This window comes from Spermophilus citellus (assembly GCF_964194105.1).
Source record: "Spermophilus citellus genome assembly, chromosome: 4".
In the NCBI taxonomy this organism is placed as follows: domain Eukaryota; kingdom Metazoa; phylum Chordata; class Mammalia; order Rodentia; family Sciuridae; genus Spermophilus; species Spermophilus citellus.
The window spans coordinates 150758258-150780523 of NC_138185.1; the positions used below are offsets into that span (position 1 = coordinate 150758258).

The 22266-nt window shown below is 39.9% G+C and overlaps 1 protein-coding gene across 1 annotated transcript in view; it reads right to left on the bottom strand.

Moving 5' to 3' along the window:
- The window catches only part of GCH1 (GTP cyclohydrolase 1), a 48103-nt gene that overhangs the window by 24028 nt on the left and 1809 nt on the right, over window positions 1-22266 (bottom strand). The gene's annotated exons all lie outside the window — the stretch shown is intronic.

The following is a 22266-nucleotide window of genomic DNA, read 5'->3' on the forward strand; positions in this document are numbered from 1 at the left end:
CCTGAGTTCAATCTCTGGTACCCTCCCCCCACCAAAAAAAAAAGACATAATGGTATTGTATAGCTCCAGATTTGATATAATGAGAAGGGCACATGGCCTCTGTGGTAGTCTTCCTCAAAATTTAAAACTGTAGTACAATCATCAGAGCTACCCAGGAGGCTGAGGCAAGAGGATCATAGGTCCCAGGCCAATTTGGGCAACTTAGTAAGACCCTGTCTCAAAAAATAAAAAGGGCTGGGGATATAGCTCAGTGTTAGAGCATCCCCTGGACTCAATCCCCAGTATAGGGGAAACAAAAACAAAACAAAAAAAAGCACAGAGGTCACAAGAGAAAAGGAAAAACTGAGAAACTATCAATTGAAGAAGAGTAGAGAAATAACTATATGCAATGGAAATAAATTCAAGTAAAATCTGTATGTAGTTTAGTGAATAGTATTGTACTCATATTAATTTCTCAAGTGTCAATAATTGTACCCATGTCAGATGTTTCTTGGGGAAGCTGGGAGATGAGCATATGAAAACTCTATACTATCTTCATAATTACTAAGTAATAAAAAAAGGAAAAGGACAATATCCATCAACTGAAATGTATAAAAATGGAGTACTACTCAGAGCAGTACAGAATGAACCAATGAATATATAATAACATGTTTGAACCTCCAAAGTATCAACTAAGTGAAATAAGCCATATATGTTTATAGATACACGTGTACACACATGCACACAGAAAAGATGACTGTCATGCATGTAGTATAATCAACAAGGATGGATCACATATACAATGGAGGTCTCATGAAATTCTACCTCCTAGTAATATAGTCATCTTAGTTTGTGTAAGTACAATCTGTGATGTTTGCACAACGTCAAAATCACCTAGCACAACACATGAAACTCAGAAAGGCAACAGTGCAGTGATAAAAAGCAAACAGGTGGCTCACCATGGGCCAGAGAAATGGGAGAGAGGATTTGGCTGCAATAAGGTAGGAAGAAAGTTGTTTTTTGGGTGACAGAACTGTCAAAATTCACTTTGTACATGCAGAGCTGGTGAATATTTCTGAATGTTAATTATACCTGAATAAAGCCAATTTTAGAATATTTTTTCAATTATAATACAGTACCTAACCTTTTGTGTGAAGTAAAGTGGAAAAGAGAGGATAAACATATACACAAGTGTTTATCTACAAAAAGAAACAATGGGCCAGGCACAGTGGTGCACACCTGTAATCCCAGACCCTTGGGAGGCTGAAGCAGGAGGATCCCAGGTTTGAGGCCAGCCTCAACAACTTATAGAGATCCTGTCTCAAAAAATAAAAAGGTTTGGGGATGTAGCTCAGTGATAGAGCACCCCTGGGTTCAAACCCCAGCACCCCTCCACACACATACACCACATGCACACACACACACACACACACACACAAAAAAAAAATACTGCAAGGATAAATGAAAAAGCTACTAAAAATGATTACCTATAAAGAACTACGAGAAAGGAGAGAAGAGATGTGGGTGTAAATGAGACATCTCTGAATATAATTTGCTGTTTGTCTTTGAACTCCTTTAAATGTTTACATACTCAAGTACATTACACCAATAACATAGCCTCATATGGCTTAATTCTTTGTGTGGTAATGAAATACTAATATGTTGCCTATATCCCATTTCATTAAAATGAATGTAGACTATAAACTTGACCTAGCCAAATCATTTTTCTTCAATAATGAAGTTTCCCAGCTATATTTACTTGTGTTTTGCTCCAACATATCTGAAAGCTACCATCTGTGGATAATAAGAACAAAACACTATCACAGATTGTTTTAATTTCCTGCCTGTTATCAGCAGCAAGAAGGTAACCCTGGAAACGAGGATTTACGGCATTCTATTTCCTACTGTTGGTCATAACCACAAAGGAGACCAAAGCAGCCTCCAAAATTTACAGGTTTGTCTATAAGGCCACCACACAACCTCGGTCTTAAGGTACACCTTTCTCATGCCAGTAACAATTAAGCAATGGCAGCAAATAGCACTGCTGAGCAACTATCCCTCGGGGAGTCAATCTGCTGGGGGGGCCCCTTCCTGAAAGTGCAGTAAGACAGGTTTAAACACCTCTGAAGCATGGTTTCTTAGACTCTTCCAGTGAATGTGTTAAAACAAATTGCTGGCCTCACACCCAGAGTCTCTGTTTCAGCAGGGCTGGTGAGCCTGGGAATCTGCATTTCTAACAAGTCCCCAGAAGATCCTAGTATTGCTGATCTGGGAACCACACTCTGAGAGCCCCCCATTTAAAGCATTTTAAGTTTTATGAAACTACACTGAATCTTCACATCTCCAAAATGCTCCTACTCAAATATATAGACATATATATCTAAGGATAAACACAGACCTGTTTCTGCCAAGAAGAAAGGAAAGTGAGGAAGGGAAGAGGGAATTTCTGGAAAAGATTCCCCTAAAAGGAAATTTCTATCCAATAGAGTTTGGGTGTTTTTTTTTTTTTTTTAAGTTTTTTCTTTTTACTGAATGATATAAGAATTAACATTGTCTAGGATATTTGGTGATCAGCACCAAAAATCAGAAATCTCTGAAGAAGCCAGAATTTGACTCTTGATTCATCTTGCTGGGAGAGCAGCATTCAAAGACAATGGGAAATGGCTTGCTATACTGAATGCATCCATCCTAAAGGGCAGGAAAGAGAACAGTGACTGCTTACTGGTTTTAGAATTAAAAGAGAATGAGTCAGAAAGGGGAAAGAGGGGGTGGTACCTAGGCCATAAGGCCTCTTTGTTCTTGGCTAGAATTAAATCAGCTGAAGGAGCTAACAAAGATATCTCTATCCTGATTCAGTGGGGCAAGGTGTGAATCCCGGTCCCAGATGCTTCTAGTACAAGCTAATATCAGAGCTGCCCCTACCAGGATACAGCACCCATTTCACTGTGCCTCTCAGTACCATGGTCATTGTGCTCAGGTCTCCCAACCCCATTGGGTTCTAACCTGTCAGAGGTACTTATTGTATCTTAAGGCTTTGGAGTAGTTCCCACAAAGTTGTAACATCATGCACAAAACCGGAATTAAACATAGATCTCCTATGTCTATGCAATTAACATATGCATTTTTATTCAGTGATTCAACTCCTTAAAATAGATTGTAAAATAAAGGAACTCCAAAGACACTCATGTGACCAAGTGAACCTAAGAATTTTCACTGCAGCCTTATTGGTAATAGCAAAAATTGAGAAAATTGTCACTTAGAAGAATGATTACACAGCTTGGGTACAGCTGCAATAAAATACAACTCAGGAGTGGAAATGAGTGAATTTGAACTGCATTTATAAATTCCTCAAATATTGTTTAATGGAAAAGGCATGACGCAGAAGGATATATATATATATATCATAATTCATATTTGAATGGATATATTGCATATAAAATGAAAGCATAATATAAGAGACCAAATTTAAGACAGTGGTTACCTCTGTGGCCAGAAGTTAAAGGATCCAGAAATAAAAAGTAATATCTTTCTTTTTTAGAAGCAATTACAGTAAAATATTAAGATTTGTTTAGACTTTGGATGCACTGTTTGGGGGTTTAGCTCAGTGGTAGAGTGCTTGTCTAGGATGAACAAGGCCCTGGGTTCAATCCCCAGCACTGGAAGGAAAGAGAGAGAAAGAAATTGAAGGTATTTTGGCTAAACTAGTTTTTCATAGTTTGTCTTACCTATTTGGGACATTTTATAAATATAGTTTTTTTTAAATTATGGTGTTTACATATATACTGATCCTTCCCCCCCCCCCCTTAAAAGAAAAAATAAGGGTTGGGGTTGTAGCTCAGTAGTAGAGCTCTTGCCTAGCATGTGTGAGGCACTGGGTTCAATTCTCAGCAACACATTAAAAATAAATAAATAAAGATACTATTTCTATCCACAGCTAAAAATATTTTTAAAAAAAAGAAAAAAAATAAGCTGAGGATACCTTGGAGCGGAGGGTGACAGATGAGGGGACAGAAGGTAAATACCTGCCTGCTTCTTACAGTGTTGCAAACTCCTTCAAACCCTCCTCCAAATCCTTTGCACTCTTCTTTTTCCAACGTGGACCCTGAAGAATGGCTTCCACAAAAGAAGAGTAGTAAGAAGGACCATACCAGCAACATTCATAGATATGTCCATGGAGAGAGCATCAAAAAGCATGTCACTTGGGGCTGAGAATATAGGTCTGTGAGAGAACACTTGGCTACCACGTGAAATTCTTAGCACTGTCAAAAATTAAAGTTAAAAAATATGTACCTTAAACCAAGGACAGTGGTACACACCTATAATCCCAGAAACTCAGGACATTGAATTGATGATATAAGAACATGAAAGCACAATCTCTCCATCCACACTCAATTATTTAAGTGGTCTTAAAGGAACCTGACATGTACATTGAGGCAAGAGGATACCAAGTTTGAGGCCAGGTTCTGCAACCTAGCAAGACCCTGACTCAAAATAAAAACTAAAGAGCTGGGGATGTAGCTCAGTGGTACGCGCTGCCCCTGGATTCAATCCCTAGGAACACATGCACACACAGCATGCCCTTCAGACACTCAAGACATTCAGAAATTTGCCATGAAGGCAAAGGGGACCTCAGATATGCACAATGACACCAGGTTCAGGAGTAGTCTGGGCCTAAGGAATAAGGAAAGTCCTGTACCATATCTGTATAGTTGTCTAGAAAATGCAACGAGAATGAAGATCCGCCATACAAGCTCTATACTTCAGTCACCTACGTACCTTTTACCACTTTCAAAAAAATCTACAGTCAATTTGGATGAGAACCTCTGATTTTAAAATAAAGTTGTAAAATGGCAAAAAATAAAAAATAAAAAAATTGAAGAACAACTCCCTAAACCATGCTCTGCAATTTAAAGACCTCGACTCTTTGGCATCAAAACATTTTGCTTTCTGCCTCCTGTTTGAAAAATTTGTTCTGTAAGAAAAGCAATGTCAAAACAAATTTGAAGAGGGAAAAAAAAAATCACAATCTCTGCTTTCATTTCCATCATGACAGTGCACTTCTTGTTAGAACTTCCCAATACTCACAGCTTCTTGCACTTAAAAGACAGAGCTAACATTTGTAAAACTGGGCCAAAATAACCATGAACCCAAACATTCCACACACGGACATAATGGAGGAAACTAAGAGGACTGTAGACAACTGGTCACACCATCTGCCAGAGAAGGCAGGGGCTGCCGCACAGCTTTGATTCGATCTTTGCAGCTATTTCATAAACTGCAAATTTGTTAACAGAAAAGATCCAGTACATTGCAGAGAAAGTAAAAGTTTGGTTATTTTGGAAATTTTCATTCCTACTGTCCTTAACGGAAATAAACTCATGTTTCTTTTAAGCTATTAAAAGAAAGCCAAGGCAATTGACACAGATGCTATTTGGTGCCCTAAAAAGAGTACAACATACAAGCTTTCACTCAACAAATACAGTACTGGTGAACTATTCCCATTCTCTCTGCCACCTATCATGAGCACATCACTGGAGAGAGATCTAGTTTCTACATATGAAGTTACATATCTTGCTCAGTAACACTGTTCCTGATTACAGCAATAATGTTCATTGTAGTTTTACTTCAAGATAAAGAAATACTAAAATAAGAACATGAAAGCACAATCTCTCCACCCACATTCAATTATTTAAGTGGTCTTAAAGGAACCTGACTTGTACAGTGGTTCCAGTTACAGAATGGTGAAGTAGAAGGAACAAAAAGAATCCACAGACCCATGTTCTAGTGCAAGATTTGTGCAGATTGTGTTAGCTGGGTTTCCAACAGCTTCACAGGTAAAAGAATGGCTCCAAAGTTCCTGGTTTAATAACTCTGGGTGTGTGGAAATAAATGTCAAACTATTAATGTTACCCTCCTGCTCTACTGGTCAGCCTGGAGATGGACATCACAGTAGCCAGAGGCTTTCTGTACCAAGGTAGGAAAAAAAGCACTTATTTTAAACTATTTTGATTTATTCTTGAATAAAATTGAAGGTTGCCAATCCCGTATATTATGAACTCTTAAAATTATCTAAGATAAGAACTCTCACTCTACTCTCAGTTAACTACTCTAAATATTTCTGGTAGATCAAGATTAGAGCATTACATGCTAAGACAACAAAGTGTATTCAAGGAGCCTTTTTTTTTTTTTAACAAAAGCACATACTTGCCAAATTTAGTTTTTTAATTGGATAATTTTGTAGACTTTCACAATCCAGCTGTTAAGCTGGAAACAGAATTTACAAAACAGATGGTGATAACAAGGTCTGGTTCACAGCAGTTCTAAAGAAAGAACACACCAATCCGATAAACTATCCATTTGCTTTAAAAAGCCTCTAGCAGGCTCATCTCTTACCACACTGCGTTCACTGCTGCCAGGGGATTTCTTAAAGTGGGCATTACGGAACTAAGGAGAATTCTATCCAAGAAGGGACCAGCAGAGTGTGCAAGCCACCATCATTAGTGACAAATGATTACGGATTACGGAATACGGACCATCCTTCGGAACAGCAGTTCCCAATATAGCCAATCACACAGACCCTTGGAAAATACAGCTTCCCAAGACACAGTAAGAAAATCTGATTCACTGAGTGTAGATAAGAACCCAGGATTATGTCTTTTAAAAACACCAAGAAATTCTGATGATCAGTTTGGGGTAGAAGCGTAGGACTTTGAGGACTGAAAAACCACCCCACTGCCAGGCCTCATTTGCTGTTTCAGCAAAGCTGAACAGGGATCAATTTCTTACCATGAACCCTCACTGCAGCCACCAAGTCAAAGGGTGATGATTCCTGTGGACACTGTGAGGTCTGCACACAGCTAGGGAAAAGTTGAACAAGCTCTAGGGAAGCTGAAAAGGGTTGAGGAAAGCAGGGACAAAGGGGGGAGATACAGAAAGCTGGAGCCAACTTTACCTGAAGCAGAAAGGACCACACACTCCCAGGAAAGGGGAAGGAAGGAGAACCTCACATCAAAACACTGTGGCCCCATTCTAGAAAAATCAGCCACTTGAGACATCAGTCAGATTTTACAGCCCACTCAATTGAAATCATAACATGATCAAGTCTGTATAGTTTCCTGAGCTAGACACAAATATATCAAACCAGGCTGGGGATGTGGCTCAAGCGGTAGCGCGCTCGCCTGGCATGCGTGCGGCCCGGGTTCGATCCTCAGCACCACATACCAACAAAGATGTTGTGTCCACCGATAACTAAAAAATAAATATTAAAAAATTCAAAAAACAAACAAACAAAAAAAATATATCAAACCACGATCTCAAGAGACTTGAGATCTGAGGAAATAAGAGGCCTGGGTATAATAGTATTTGGAGAATGGCTAAAAGTTAACCTACAAAAGTAATACTTTACAGAAAGAAAAACTTGTGGGATGAGGGCAAAATTGAGTTGTATTAAAGATTTAAGATTTCAGGAGGCTGCAGGGTATGGGGGTGCACTCCTGTAATCTCAGCTACTCGGGAGGCTAAGGCAGAAGGATCACTTGAGCCCAGGAGTTTGAAGCCAACCTGAGCAACATAGCAAGATCCTGTGAATGAATAAATGAGGAGAGGAAAGAAGAAAATTAAACATTAAATACTTACTAAAGAAGAACCAACTTGTTGGCCAACTAGTCAGCCAACAAGAGTTGACTTTTGCCCTCTTTTTCTGACTCTGCACCAGAGCCCTGATCTCAAGCCACCTAATTCTACTCTGACCTACTAAAGTATGAACTGAATAGGGAGAACACAAAGGCAGGACCCCTGAATGGGGTTTTTCTGCAGTTGAAACTAGTTTTTCTGCAGTTTCAGCCATGAGGCTACAAAGCCTATGGCCAATGCTAGCAAAGAAAATGAAGAGAGCAAATCTAACTTTTAAAAAGAAAGGTAACCAGGCATGGTGGTGCACACCTGTAATCCCAGTGACTCAGGAGGCTGAGGCAAGAGGATCCCGTTTGGGGCCAGCTTCCGCAACTTAGCAAGACCCTGTCTCAAAATAAAAAAAACAAAAAGGGTTGGGGATATGGCTCAGAGGTACCCTTGGGGTCAATCTACAGTACCATAAAATAAGTTACTAGGTTAAAGTCGAAGAACGGGTCAAAGCTACCTGTCAGCTCAGGAGAGGAGATCAGAAAGGGCAACCTAATACCCAGAGACTGCTGGAGCCCAGAGTTAGTGTGCATTAGTCACAAAATTCTATTTTATCAACTACTTATTTGGTTTCTATAAAGAAAAAAGTCAGTAATTTAATGCTACTCTGACCTTTACTTTTTAAAATCAAACTGGAACAGTTTCAGGGAAAAGGAGAATCCCATTAAATCTTCAAACTAATAAAAAGCCTTGTTTTTTTTTTTTTTTAAAGGAAGTTCTCTAGAGAAATTTATCCTGGAAAAACAATCATATGAAGTATACAACATTCCTACTATAAACATTTTACCTGAATTTAATCAAGTCTTGAGACCTAAATTACATTTTCCAAGAATATGGGCAATAGAGAAACAAATTAAATTTTAAAAAAATGATCAAATCAAAGGTGGAGTATCTTTCAGGACAACAAGCATCTCTGTAAGGCAGTGTTATGAGGTAGGGGCTGCAGGGACAGTTCTCATCTAAAACATAATCAGATGCAAATGTATGGACCTCTAGTGGCTCCCAGTTAAAAAAAAAAAAATCATTAAAAGATGGTTTGGGACCACTGAAGAAATGTAAATATAGAGTAGGAATTCGATGATATGAGGGAATTAACAATTAATCTTGGGCTGGGGATGTGGCTCAAGCGGTAGCGCGCTCGCCTGGCATGCGTGCGGCCCGGATTCGATCCTCAGCACCACATACCAACAAAGATGTTGTGTCCACCGAAAAAACTAACAAATAAAATTCTTTCTCTCTCTCTCTCTCTTTAAAAAAAAAACAATTAATCTTAATAAGGATGGAGTAAGTGGTTAAGAAGAAAAACTGTTTTCAAGGTGATATATTCTTTTTTTTTTTTTTTTTTTTTTTTTTGGGTGGTGGTGGGGAAGTGATTCCCAGGGATTGAACCCAAGTATCTCTATCAATGAGATACTTCCTCAGTCCTATTTTGAGACAGGTTCTTGCTAAATTTTCCAGGGTGGCCTCAAACTTGGAATACTCTTGCTTCAGCCTCCCAAATTGCTGGTATTACAGATATGTGCCACCATCCCTGACCTGCCATTTTACCTCTTAATACAGGTCTTTGATTTATTATCAGTAAAAGAATAGAGTATGCCAATATGGCAGGAAGCTAATTTTGAATCTAGGTGGTAGGTATATAGATGTCCACTATATAATTTTGTCTACTTTTGTGTTTGGAAATCTTAAGGAATAAATTTTTAGAAAGCATGATCCTAAAATATTAGTTTTCTTGTTCTCCCAACTAACTGAGAAACTGCTTTTCTAGTTGATATGAAGTCCTTGTTAAAAATAATAATAATGGGCTGGGGATGTGGCTCGGCGGTAGCGCGTTCGCCTGGCATGCGAGTGGCCCGGGTTCGATCCTCAGCACCACATACAAACAAAGATGTTGTGTCCGCCGATAACTAAAAAATAAAATATTAAAAATAATAATAATAATAATAATAATAATAATAAAGTCTTTTTTAAAAATTTTTTTTAGTTGGAGATGGACATAAAACCTTTAGTGATGCTGAGGATTGAACCCAGTGCCTACATGTGCTAGGCAAGCACTCTACCACTGAGCTACAACCCCAGCCTAACAAACTAAAATCTTACATGCTAGTAAAACTAGCAACTGGTTTTTCCCTGGTAGAGGCAACTAACCCTTCTGTCAAGGGTGGAGAGTCCTTAAAGACTTAAAGGGACTATGGGTTACAAGTCCACAGACCATGAAGAACACACAGATGAGGGACCTTTTCAAAACCTCTGGGAGCTGGGATTGTGGCTCAGGGGTACAGTGCTTGCCTAGCATGTATGAGACACTGGGTTCAATCCTCAGAACCACACAATAAATAAAATAAAGGTATCATGTCCATCTACAACAACAACAACAACAAAAAAACACTGCATCACAAGAAAAAAGAGATCTGTTATCAGAAACCATTAAGTATGCATGTTTCAAGGGAAAACCATACTGCTTTAGTTAGATTTTGTGTTGTTATGACCAAAACACTGAATATCCACTTATAGGAGGAAAAGTTTATTTGGGGCTTACAGTTTCAAAGGTCTCAGTCCATAGATGGCCAACTCCACTGCTCTGGGTCCAAGGTGAGGCAGCATATCATGGGGGAGGGGCATAGCAGAGGAAAGCTGCTTAGCTCATGAGACAGAAAGGGAGAAGGGGCCACAGAAAAGATGTACCCTTCCAGGACATGATCCCAATGACCCACCACTTCTTAGCAATGCCCTATTTACCTACAGTTACCACCCAGTCAGTCTATTCAAATTAGGATGGATTGATTAAATTACAACTCTTACAATCCAATCATTTCACCTCTGAATATCCTTGCAGTAGCAGGAGTTTTGGGGGACACCTAATATTCAAACTATAACACACACCCCTAGCATTGAAAGTATTCTGAGGTGCTTACTGGGTCCCCCATCAGCTATGAGGAATCAACAGAGTGAGCAATGAGATGATACCGAGAGGCCCACAGTGCTGCAAGTCACCTCAGCATGACAATCCAACTAACTACCAGTCTAATGGCCTCTCCCTGCACAGCAGACCAGAATAACTTGTCTAGGGTCATAAACCAGTTTGCAGAGGGCTGGGCATGATGGCACACATTGAAGGATCCCAAAGTTAAGCCCAGCCTGAGCAACTTAGTGAAAGCCTTTCTCAAAATACAAAATAAAAAGGGTTAGGGGATGTAGCTCAGTGGTAGAGCACCCCTGGGTTCAATCCTAGTACCTAAATAAATAAACAAACCAACAAACAATAAACAAATTAGCAGGGATGCTATGACTAGCCCAGGCTAGTTCTTCCCATGATAGCAGGATGTATTTTTGTTGACATACTAAAACACCAGTTTCAGAAACACCACACATCTTAGGATTGTATCAACAGAATTTCCAACACATTGTGAAGCTGGATGATTTGCACCTCACTTGTAAAGGGCCCCATCCTTCAAAAGGCCAGCTAATCATGGTGGAAAGGAATAGAAAGAAAGAAAGAGACACTAACATGAACAAAAAATAGCATGGAGTAAGCAAGCCCTCCATAGAAGGTACTAACAGCTGGAGGCTATCGGCTAGCAGCTGAAAGGCCCATTAGTTCTGATGGGTGATCAGAGTGGCATACCTCCACTGATGCCCAGGCATTAACGGGAGCTCTTACATTTTGAAGCGTGGTGGACATTTAGAGAGGTATAATCTACAGCAGCTCTGCCGTAAACTACGAGACAGAGTCCTCACTGAGTAACAGCCTCTCCATTGAACTGCAGCATGGATAGCCCTAAATCATTGCTAATGAACATCTTAACACAAGTCCATGAATTACATAGGTATAAATGCATTTTAATCTATCTTAGTGACAGCTTCCTTGTTTGAGATGATTTTAATGGCTTTGATTCCTACTTAGAACAAATAAAAATAAATACTTATGACATGAAATACATCATGTAGGAGGATGGATATAATAAAATTATGTTGTATGCAATTATGAATATGCCACATTGAATCCCATTTTGTATCATTAAAATGTACTAATTAAAAAAAAAAAAATCATGTTTCACAGCAAGAATCATGTGCTCTTGGGAAAGCTGAAACAGCTGGACTAAACAAACCTCAAAATAATTCAGCCCAGAACTCAACAACAGCCAATTCCTCACCTAACCCTGGGTGCTTCTCCATAGAACTTTAGATTAAGAATCAGTTGTCAGGGGGCTGGGGATGTGGCTCAAGTGGTAGCACGCTCGTCTGGCATGCGAGCGGCCCGGGTTCAATCCTCAGCACCACATACAAAGATGTTGTGTCCGCCGAGAATAAAAAAATAAATAAATAAATATTAAAATTTAAAAAAAAAAAAAAAGAAACAGTTGTCAGTAAATGAAGGTGGGCAGGGGGCTCCCCATGGTTAGCAACCCACACCAGAAAGGTTTTTAAAAAAGGAGGTGAACAGACAAGACGGGCTAAAGACTGAACAAGAACAGCCCCAGGAAGGACTTTGCCTGGGTCTCAACACCAGTGTATGAATGAAACTAAACTAAAAATACTATACTGTCTTATGTGGGAAAATGGTTTTAGAAGATAAGAAAACACATAGGTAACAGGCTACAACACAACAAATCTCTTAGCCCTGGTGAGGAAAGACAGCAGAAGGAAGAAACCTATTAGAATTCAGAAAAAGCACTTTGGTGCGGACAGACTGGAGCAGGGCAAGCTAGGAGGCAAGGTAACTAGTAAAGTGGTCACTGTAATCAGGTGAGAGACATGGCAGTCAGATTCTGGAGATATTCAGGTGGTATGATTCAGGATTTTTGAGCAGATTAACCAAGGGATTAATGGGGAGGCATAAATGCAGAGAAAACGAATGACCAGAGTTTAGAGACTAGACCAAATAGCAACAAGTATTCAGGTAAAGTTTATTAGAAGGACTGACTATGTACGACTGGAAGGTACTTTCAAAACATCAGAAAAAGGAGGTAGTCCTAATTGCCGCAGTCTGGCTGGGCACAAACCACGAGCCACTCCCCGGGAATCCCCACAAGAACTCCAAAGTAGCAGCGGATAGTAATACCTCGCCTGTCAACCAATACTATTGGCAAAATGCCAGGGGCCATTCCGACACGGCTATGGCTCTCAGCACCTAATGTCTTCACTGTTAACCTTGAATAAGTTTAAGATAAGGGCCCAGTGGGTATGGCTCAGTGGTAGAGCCCCGCCTAACGTGCACAAGGCCCTGGGTTCCATCCCAGCAAATAATTAAACTAAATATATGTAATTGCTTTGAAAACATCATTTATTTTTAACTGGCATACTGTTTTACAGCAAACTTTTTTAGTAAGTAGAAGGAGTACACTAAAATAATGATAAAAAGTTTGGCATAGAAACATGTAAGCCGGTAACATGGTAGGTATTCGTGCACTGTACCTAATTACATGTGCTACACTTGTATACAACTGGCAGCACAGCAGGCTTGTTTACACAACCATCACCACAAACTCACAGGCACTGTACTATAATGTTAGAATGCCACAAGGTCACTAGACAACAGGAATTTTCCAGCTTCCTTATAATTTTGAGAGATCACCGTCACGCCAGGGTTGACTGAATGGTTGTCATGAGGCACATAACTGTATATGTTCTATTTTGTTCTATTTTTCTCTGATTTTAGGGTAATTGTTTTCAGCAATACATACTGTACAACTGTGAAAGTTTAGCTAATTATTAGAACAAGTTGTGTTTCTTTTACTCCTAGATTTGAAATAACTTTGTCACAATATTTTTTAATTTTTTTTTTTTTAGTTGTAGGTGGACACAATCTTTTATTTATTTTTATGCAGTGCGGAGGATCGAACCCAGTACCTCATACATGCAAGTCAAGCGCTCTACCACTGAGCCACAACCCCACAATATTTTTAACCTATTTGAAAATACATGTACATACTTCAGAAATCAAAATTTTTAAAGTATCACTGACCCTCAAACAACATGCATTTGAGTTGTATGGGTCCACTAATACATGGATTTATTTGTTTTTGGAGATTTGGGACAATGTGAAAAACTCAGACAAACCAGATAGCCTAGAAATATTTTTAAAAATTAAGAAAAAAATTAAGTATGCCAAGAATGTACAAAATGTGTAGACAATTCTATTTTATCATAAAATAGACACAAACCCACTACAAAAAGCGAAAAATTGGGCTAGCGTGGTGGCATACACCTATGATCCCAGCAGCTCAGGAAGCTGAGGCAGGAAGATTATGTGAATTCAAAGCCAGCCTCAGCAAAAGCAAGGCACTAAGCAACTCAGTGAGACCCTGTCTCTAAATAAAATACAAAATGGGGCTGGGGATGTGGCTCAGTGGTTGAGAGCCCCCAAATTCAATCCCTGAAACCTAAAAAAAAAAATAGGAAAAAACGTGAAAAACTGTCAGGCACAGTGGCACATGCCTGTAATCCCAGCAACTCAGGAGGCCAAGGCAGGAGGATCTCAAGTTCACAGCCAGCCTGAGCAATTTAGTGAGGCCCTAAGCAACTTAAGGAGACCCTGTCTCTAAAATATAAAAAAAGGGCTGGGGATACAGTTAAGCACCGCTGGGTTACCAGGGTTACCAAAAAAAAAAAAAAAAAAAAAGTGAAAACTGACTAATCAAAAAAAGGTAGACAACTAGACATTTAGCTGTCTCCAGACAGAAGCACATGCCACCCCCTATGAAGTATTCTTGATTAAATGTAAGGGTTGGGGGTATGCAAGTCTCTAAATCTAATTACTAGCACTACGGGGCAAAAGGAACATGCTAACCTAAATCATGAGAATAAAATAAGCAAAACCTAGAAAAAAATGATAAGTAACATTGGTCCTCTTATGGTTTTATTTTGATATACAGTTTTAAAACTAATTATTGCAAGATATTGAGTTCATCATCCAGCCAGTGTTCATTTTTATCCTCAAATTTTTAGTAAAAACTTCTGATTTGTTTTATTTTTACCATATGGGCCATATAGCTCCAACATCTGCCATTTATGAAAACTAATTTTATTTTGCACTGCAAAGCCTAGAATGTGGGATATTCTACAGGACAAATGGCCCTGTTTGTTCAACAACAAAGTATTAGAGACTAAAACGGAAGTACAAAATGTAACAAACTCTGTAATGTAAGAACCTTAAGGAGACTTATCCAATGTAATTAGTAAAGTTTGTTTGGATCCTGAATCAAACAAATAAGCTTACAAAAAAGATGCCTGTGAGAAAATCAGAGCTAAACAAACACTGGCTACATATGTGATGTTGGGGAACAACTGTTCAAGTATGATCATATATTACAGTTTTTTTAAGTTCTTATATTTTAGAAATGTCTTAAAGTATTTATTACTGAAATGACATATCTGGGATTTGCTTTAAGATAATCCAGTGGAGGAGGGCCTTGAGGCATGAGGGACCAGGCAAGAGGGACCGAGCAAGACAGACTGACATGTATGTTGACAGCTACTGAGGTTGAGCAATGGTACACAGAAGCTCATTCTTAACTGTGGGTACATGTGAACATTTCTACAATAAAGTGCTTAAAACCTGTCATCCTAACAAGATGAAAAGTTAAGAAGTGCTATATGTCCTTAAGAAATTAATTCAAGGGGCTGGGGCTGGGGCTCAGTGGTAGAGTGCTCGCCTAGCATGCCTGAGACGTTGGGTTTGATCCTCAGCACCACATAAAAATAAATAAAATAAAGGTATTGTGTCCAACTACAACTAAAAAAAAATTTTTTAAGAAATTAATTCAAATATTCATGAATCCTTCCACCTGAGCTGGGCAATTGGCTAGGAATTCAAAGATGAGAACAGACAGTCTCCTGTTCTCTAAAAATGTCTAAAAAACTGCTACCAATGCTGTAAGAAGACAAAATTCTAGTACATGAATGTCCTCTCAGCCTTGACTTTAACAAATTTATAACAGATACTCTGCTAATTCAATCCACATTATTCCCCAATCCAATTGCCATAGACACAATAGAGAATTTACTGTTGTAGGGAACATCTTTGTTTACATAAACAGGAATTAAGAACTGTTCGTATAATCCAAGATTCATAACCTGGGATCCGATGATCAGACAGTGGCCCTCTCCTGGTAAATCTCAATACTGCAGTCCCATTCAACCAAATACTGGACTGACAGAAGTGTGCAGCCACGCATGGAGGAGTTTCTAGAGCTAGACACAGCAAACAGCAGACGAAAGGAGAGGAAGAGATTCAAATAAATCGTAAAACATTATGAATAAATTAAAGACAGCATCAGAGATTATGATAATTCTTTCTCCATCACCCTCTCAGCCCAGCTACTCTCAAGATTCCAGCCTGGGCAGGTTTTTCCTGGGCTTCAATTTCCTCATCTATAAAATGGAAATTATATTACCTACCCTATAGGACTACCACGAATATCAAGCCAGGCCACATATGTCAAGGACTCAGACAGGATCCAGTAGGTGGCAAGCCATCTGCAGTATATGTCATTCAGATATTGGTCAGCTCAGCATCATTCCCCTACCCAGGCTCCTACCTCCCAGCAGAGATCAAGTTCCTTTGCTAAATGCTTTCCTTGAGCTGTGCATTCACTGTCGCATTTCTCTTCCCTGTGATTCTATAATGTGTTTTCTTTTCAAGAGGCTATGAGTTCCACAAGAGCAGGAGCCACACTCAGCTTTGCTCATTCTGTATTCCTAACATTCAGCACAGTGCCTGGCATGCGATGAATTTTTTAAAAAACAAAATTGTAGTAAAAATCCATACTAATCCTAGTCTTACGAATAATAGTATTTAGTACTCACATGGATTGAATAGTTTCCCCTTAAAAAATACATGTTGAAGTCCTAAACTCCAAGCACCTTAGAATATAACCTAATGATGTTGTTGCTGATGTTATCCAACTTATAATGAGACATACTGGAATACAGTGGATCCTTAAATCAACACAATTAGTGAACGCAGAAGACAGAACTTGGATGTTGAAGGAGGCAGAGAATGGACTGTTGAAGCCACAAACCAAGGAACATGTGGGACTGTTGGTCCTACTACCAGAGGCTGGGAAGAGCAAGGAAGGACACCCACTATAGGTTTCATAGGAAGTGGGTATTGTGGACACCTTGATTTCAGACATTTAGCCTCTGGGACTGTGAGATTTGATTTCTGTTATTTTCACCACCCAGTTATGATATTTCATAATGGCAGCCCTAGGAAACCAATACAAGTACTAACCCAACAGCTTTGTTTGGTATATCAAGTTATACATAGTGCCTTTCCCTCCCTTGTCAGAAAAATTGTTTACAGATATAAATGTGTATTTATATTTTTATTTGATACTAGGGATCAATCCCAGGGGTGCTCTACTACTGAGCTACATCCCCAGTCCTTTTTATTTTTTTGAGACGGGGGTCTCCCTAAGTTGCCCAGACTGGACTCAAACTCTGGATCCTCCTGCCTCAGCTTCCAAGAGTAGCTGGGATCATAGGTATGTGCCAATCCTAGGTATTGATTATATTTTTTAAATTTGTTGTTTTAACATATTTTTAAAGGAACTATTAGGACTGGCTTTTCTTCCCAATCTTCAATAACCTCTTCTTAATAGTTTTAATCCATTTCGATTTCCTGCAAATTCCAGTCATTAAGATATCCACAGCTTTGTCATTTTTCTCCTCTTTATTCACAGTGCTCTTTCCAGCAGCAAATAGACCTAAACTGTATATGAGCATCAACAAAATTAAAAACAAATTATTAGTCAAGATTTAAATAAGCTGAACATTCAAAACAGCATCTCTTAATAAATGAACTTTTCTCTTTTAATACTTATTTTTGTTTTTAGTTATAGTTGGACACAAAACCTTTATTTTATTTTTGTGTGGTGCTGAGGATTGAACCCAGGGCCTCACACATGCTAGGCAAGCACTCTACCACTGAGTCACAACCCAGCCCCCAATAAAATGAACTTTTCTACAATATACTTTAAAACTTGGGACAAACTCACCTTTCACCAAAGATGTAAGAAGAAATAGTAAATTATTTGACTTTTTGTCCCTTTTACATGCTAAAAACTGTTACAATTTTTAGTTCAGAAAGGTTTGTGATTCAAAAAGAAAAATCTTTCGTGACTACCACATTACAGTATGAAGTAGCTAAGAATTCATTCTTGTATAAATGAAGTATCTAACTGCCTTGCGTAATCCTCAGAGAATGGAGACAATCTGGCAGGGAACATGGTTGAGGAGGGGACCTGACTTACTGTGCATGCCTGAGCCTCCCCAGCCCCATCGGGGAAAACAGTGATATCCACGCTTCCCAGATTTGGAGACACGGTCAACCTGATTATGAAAACTGTCTTGGCAGTCTGGATAAGACAAGCTAAAACCTAATTTAACTAGAAAATGTGACAGAGTCAAGATTCTTGTGTACTCCCATAAACTCATTTTAAAAAGGACAACTGAGCTGCGTGCAGTGGCACACGCCTTTAATCCCAGCAGCTCTGGAGGTTGAGGCAGGAGGATTATGAGTTCAAGGCCAGCCTCAGCAACTTATCATCAAGGCCCTAAGTAACTCAGTGAGACCCTGTCTGGGGATGTGGCTCAGTGGTTAAGTGCCCCTAGATTCGCTCTCCAGTATCAAAAAAAAAAAAAAAAAAAGGACAACTGATAGGACAAGTTGTACCCATTCAACATTTGGCAGATAATGCTCTCTAAAAAGATTGCTCCTTTTTATATCTGGGAGAGGACAGGGAATAGGAAGGGTCAGTCACAGGGGAATAAAAGCCAAAGACCTCAGGGTGTAGTGGACACTCAAATTTTAATTCAGTACTGGTTCTGAATAAAAGGAGAGTGGACATACAGGAAAGGGCCCTTGTATAGAAAGAACTCACCACAATAAAAATTGAATATGTAAGAGAAATAGGCTATGGCTATACTGAAATGGGGCAGAAACAGAAAAAGATGAGTTGGTGTAAGTTGGTCCAAAGATCAGCCTATGATGCTAGATTCTCCCGTTCCTTGGAGAGGTGCTGGTGTCCACTCCACCTACAAGCTACAGCCCAGAAGTGAACAGGAAACCGGGAGAATTATACAGCTGTGACATAGCCCTGTCTTGGACAACCACAGATGCTTCCATGAGAACACACTAGAAAGCTGGGGCAAGGGTCGTGGAAGGAAGCTGCAGTGTGGGGACGATGATAAATTCCTTAGGGCATCAGAAACTAGCCTCAAATCACACAAGAGGAGGAACTGCAAAAAGAAGGAAGGAAAAAAAACTTGGGGAATATGAAATACTAACCTACATTTTCTTTTTTTGGTACTAAGTATTGAACACTTTACCAATAAGCCTCATCGCCAGTCCTTTTTTTTATATTTTAAGTTAAGACAGGTCTCACTAAGTTGCTGTGCTGGCCTCAAACTTGCCATTGTCTTCCTCAGTCACTGGGATTACAGGAGTGCACAACTGTGCACCCTGGCCCAACTTACATTTTCTTACATTTTCTCGCACATCAACAATATTAACCAAAAATTAATATGCAGAATATAAAGTAAATAAGGTCCTAATCTGTTCACAAGCTTAGAAATGAGTTTCAAAGATTATTCCTATTCAAAATAATCTATAGTAGTCATTGATTTATGCTCCAAAAGAAATAAAAATTGAGGATTGTGCAGGATTGTCCTATTACTCTATTTTCTACAAATGTATGACTCCTCCAGCCACCTGCCACTCACTTCTCCCATCTGTATCCTTCCTTCTCTCTCCCATCCAGAGTGGTCCAAGACATGGAAAACCACCATTTCAGGTTCATTTCTTTTTTTTTTTTTTTTAAAGAGAGAGTGATAGAGGGAGAGAGAATTTTTTAATATTTATTTTTTAGTTATCGGCAGACACAACATCGTTGTTTGTATGTGGTGCTGAGGATCGAACCCGGGCCGCACGCATGCCAGACGAGCGCACTACCGCTTGAGCCACATCCCCAGCCCCTCAGGTTCATTTCTTTAAACTCAGTATCAACCTTGCTGTCTCTCCACTCAATCTGCTTTAATTATATATCTCTTAAAAATAAATATTAAATCCTTAAGTGCGATATTCTAATATTTTTCAAAACTTTTGACTGCAACCCCAGTGAGAAATGCATTCCACATGTGGAGTCAAGTTTTAGGGAACTCACAGGTATGATTTGTACACACACACAAATCATACCTGTGAGTTCCCTAAAACTTTATCCTTACTAGTCTTATTGCATATGATAAACTGATCTTATCCATTCTACTCCACCATTTGTTTGTTTGTTTTTAATGCTGGTAACCCAGCTCAAGGTTGAAGTATTTGGTAGATAAAGGTGCACTGATTCATCTCCCTATGTTGCACCATAAGGAAATAAGTACTGAAGAGTTCAGCCATGGGGCTGCCTGGCTCTCCCACTTGTAAACTGTCAACCTTTCTGCCTTGATTTCCAAGTCATGGGGTAAGAGAACAGAATTCACCTCAAAGTTGAGGATTAACCATCCACAAAAAGCACTGAACCCATTAAGACATTCAATTAATAACCATTAATTATTTTAAATAAGGTTCATGAGCTTTTTTTAATCATAGTAAAATAGACATAAAATTCTTCATTTTAGCCATTTTAGAGTGTATGGTTCAGTAGCATTTGCAATATGGTACTTTCATCCTAGAACATTTTTATCGTCCTAAAACAAAGCCCCATATCCATTAACCATTAAGCAGTCACTTCCCATTCTCCCCTCTTCCTCAGATGGCAATCACTATTCTGCCTCATTTGTAAGTCCTCAGACTTTTTAAATAATAAGTTAACACTTGATTAGAACAGTTTTCTAAGATAGAATAAAGTACTCTTTGGAGACTTTAGTCCTCTGTAGCTGAATCTTGACTTATGAGACAAGCTGCTGCTGCTGCTATTTCTCAAGTAAACCTGTGGCTCACTTTAGATAGTCTGTGGCCTGTCCCTCCCATGCTAGGGTACAGGCCACAGTCCTGCCAAGGCTGTGGAGACACCTCCTCCTGTATCTTCAAGAGACAGAATGAACAAGATCCCTAAAGGGTCTTCTCCATTATATCCCAGAATATTTACTCTGGGATAACTGAACTCACAGAAAACAGAACCATTATTCTTTATCCTTTGCATTTTGAAACTCTCCAAACTTTTGCCATCAAGAGGTGAGAAAATGGGCTGGGGATGTGGCTCAAGCGGTAGCGCGCTTGCCTGGCATGCGTGGGGCCCAGGTTCGATCCTCAGCACCACATACCAACAAAGATGTTGTGTCCGCCAAGAACTAAAAAAATAATAATAAATATTAAAAAATTCTCTCTCTCTCTCTCTCTCTCTCTCTCTCTCTCTCTCTCTCTCTCTCTCTCTCCCCCCTCTTTCACTCTCTCTTTGAAAAAAAAAAGAGGTGAGAAAATCATGGGACTAGAGGTCCATTTCTTGGCTTTAGGATACAGTATCATTTCCTCTTGGCACCCCACCCCTCTCGTGCTTTGATTTCCCACCCTTCCTTTAGGGTGTGGAAGACTGGGCAAAAAATAACTTTGTTCTTCCCAGGATGTAGTCTCTGAGTTGCTCCATACTCTTTCAGGAAAATAACAGGGACAGCACTGTTTTTTCTAGGAGAAACGGTAAAGGCAGAGGCTTCTTCACAGAAATGTCACCAATATGTTCAGAAGACGTGGAATGAAGAACAATGACTTTGATCCCAGCCAAAGATACCAGAAGATTTAAAAAATAAATAAATACCAACACTGCTCGCCTGATAAACAGGCATTCCTGGATTATTCTCCACTCCCCTTCACATGGCCTCCTCACAGACCCACACTGCCTGCTAACCCACTGCTGAAAGCTGGATAGGCATCCAGACTACACTGGGTCAACCCAGCTGACTTGGAGGGAGGGGACTCTGGAGCATCAGCCGAGAATTGCTTTCTTTCTTTAGAGGGAGGAAAAGGAGAAGGCTTTCAGCAGCAAATTAGCCCAAGAAACCTCACACCTCAAACTCCAGGGAAGACTGCACTCAAAACTGTTCCAATTTTTTGAAAAGTCCTGAGCTAAAGTAAACTTGAGATGGATGAAAGAATTAACAACTCTCTGAAGACCCCAGTCCCCTGATAAATAAATCAGAATGCTGGTCCCTGATTTTGCGGCGGAAGAACTCTGGGTGACCAAAGCACACAAAGCCAGGGCTTCACTCCAAGATCTACCAAAAAGAGGGGCGGGGGGCAGGAAGGAGGGTCTCAAGAAAAGAAACGACCCAGGAACCTGTCATTTCCAACAAGTGTGTAAGCGATCCTTATCAAGTTGTGTTCTGCTAGTGCCTCAAGCACCCGGTTCTGGGTGCTCAGGTGAGAAGGGCAGCAACAGACTCCTGCCAGCCGAGGAGCTCAGTGACAGCGGTTCCGCCCAAGGAACCCCCAGCCCCAGGCTCTAGAGGGGAGGTTGAGTGCTGGGAGAGAGGAGGACCCCGCGAGGACAGCTGCAGGGATCTCCGGGAGGCGAGGCCGCTGCTCTCCTGGGCGCCTAGATCCTCGCCTCGGGGCAGCTGGCCAGCACGGAGGGCGGGGTTCGAAGGTGACAGCACTGGGCTCCCTCCGCC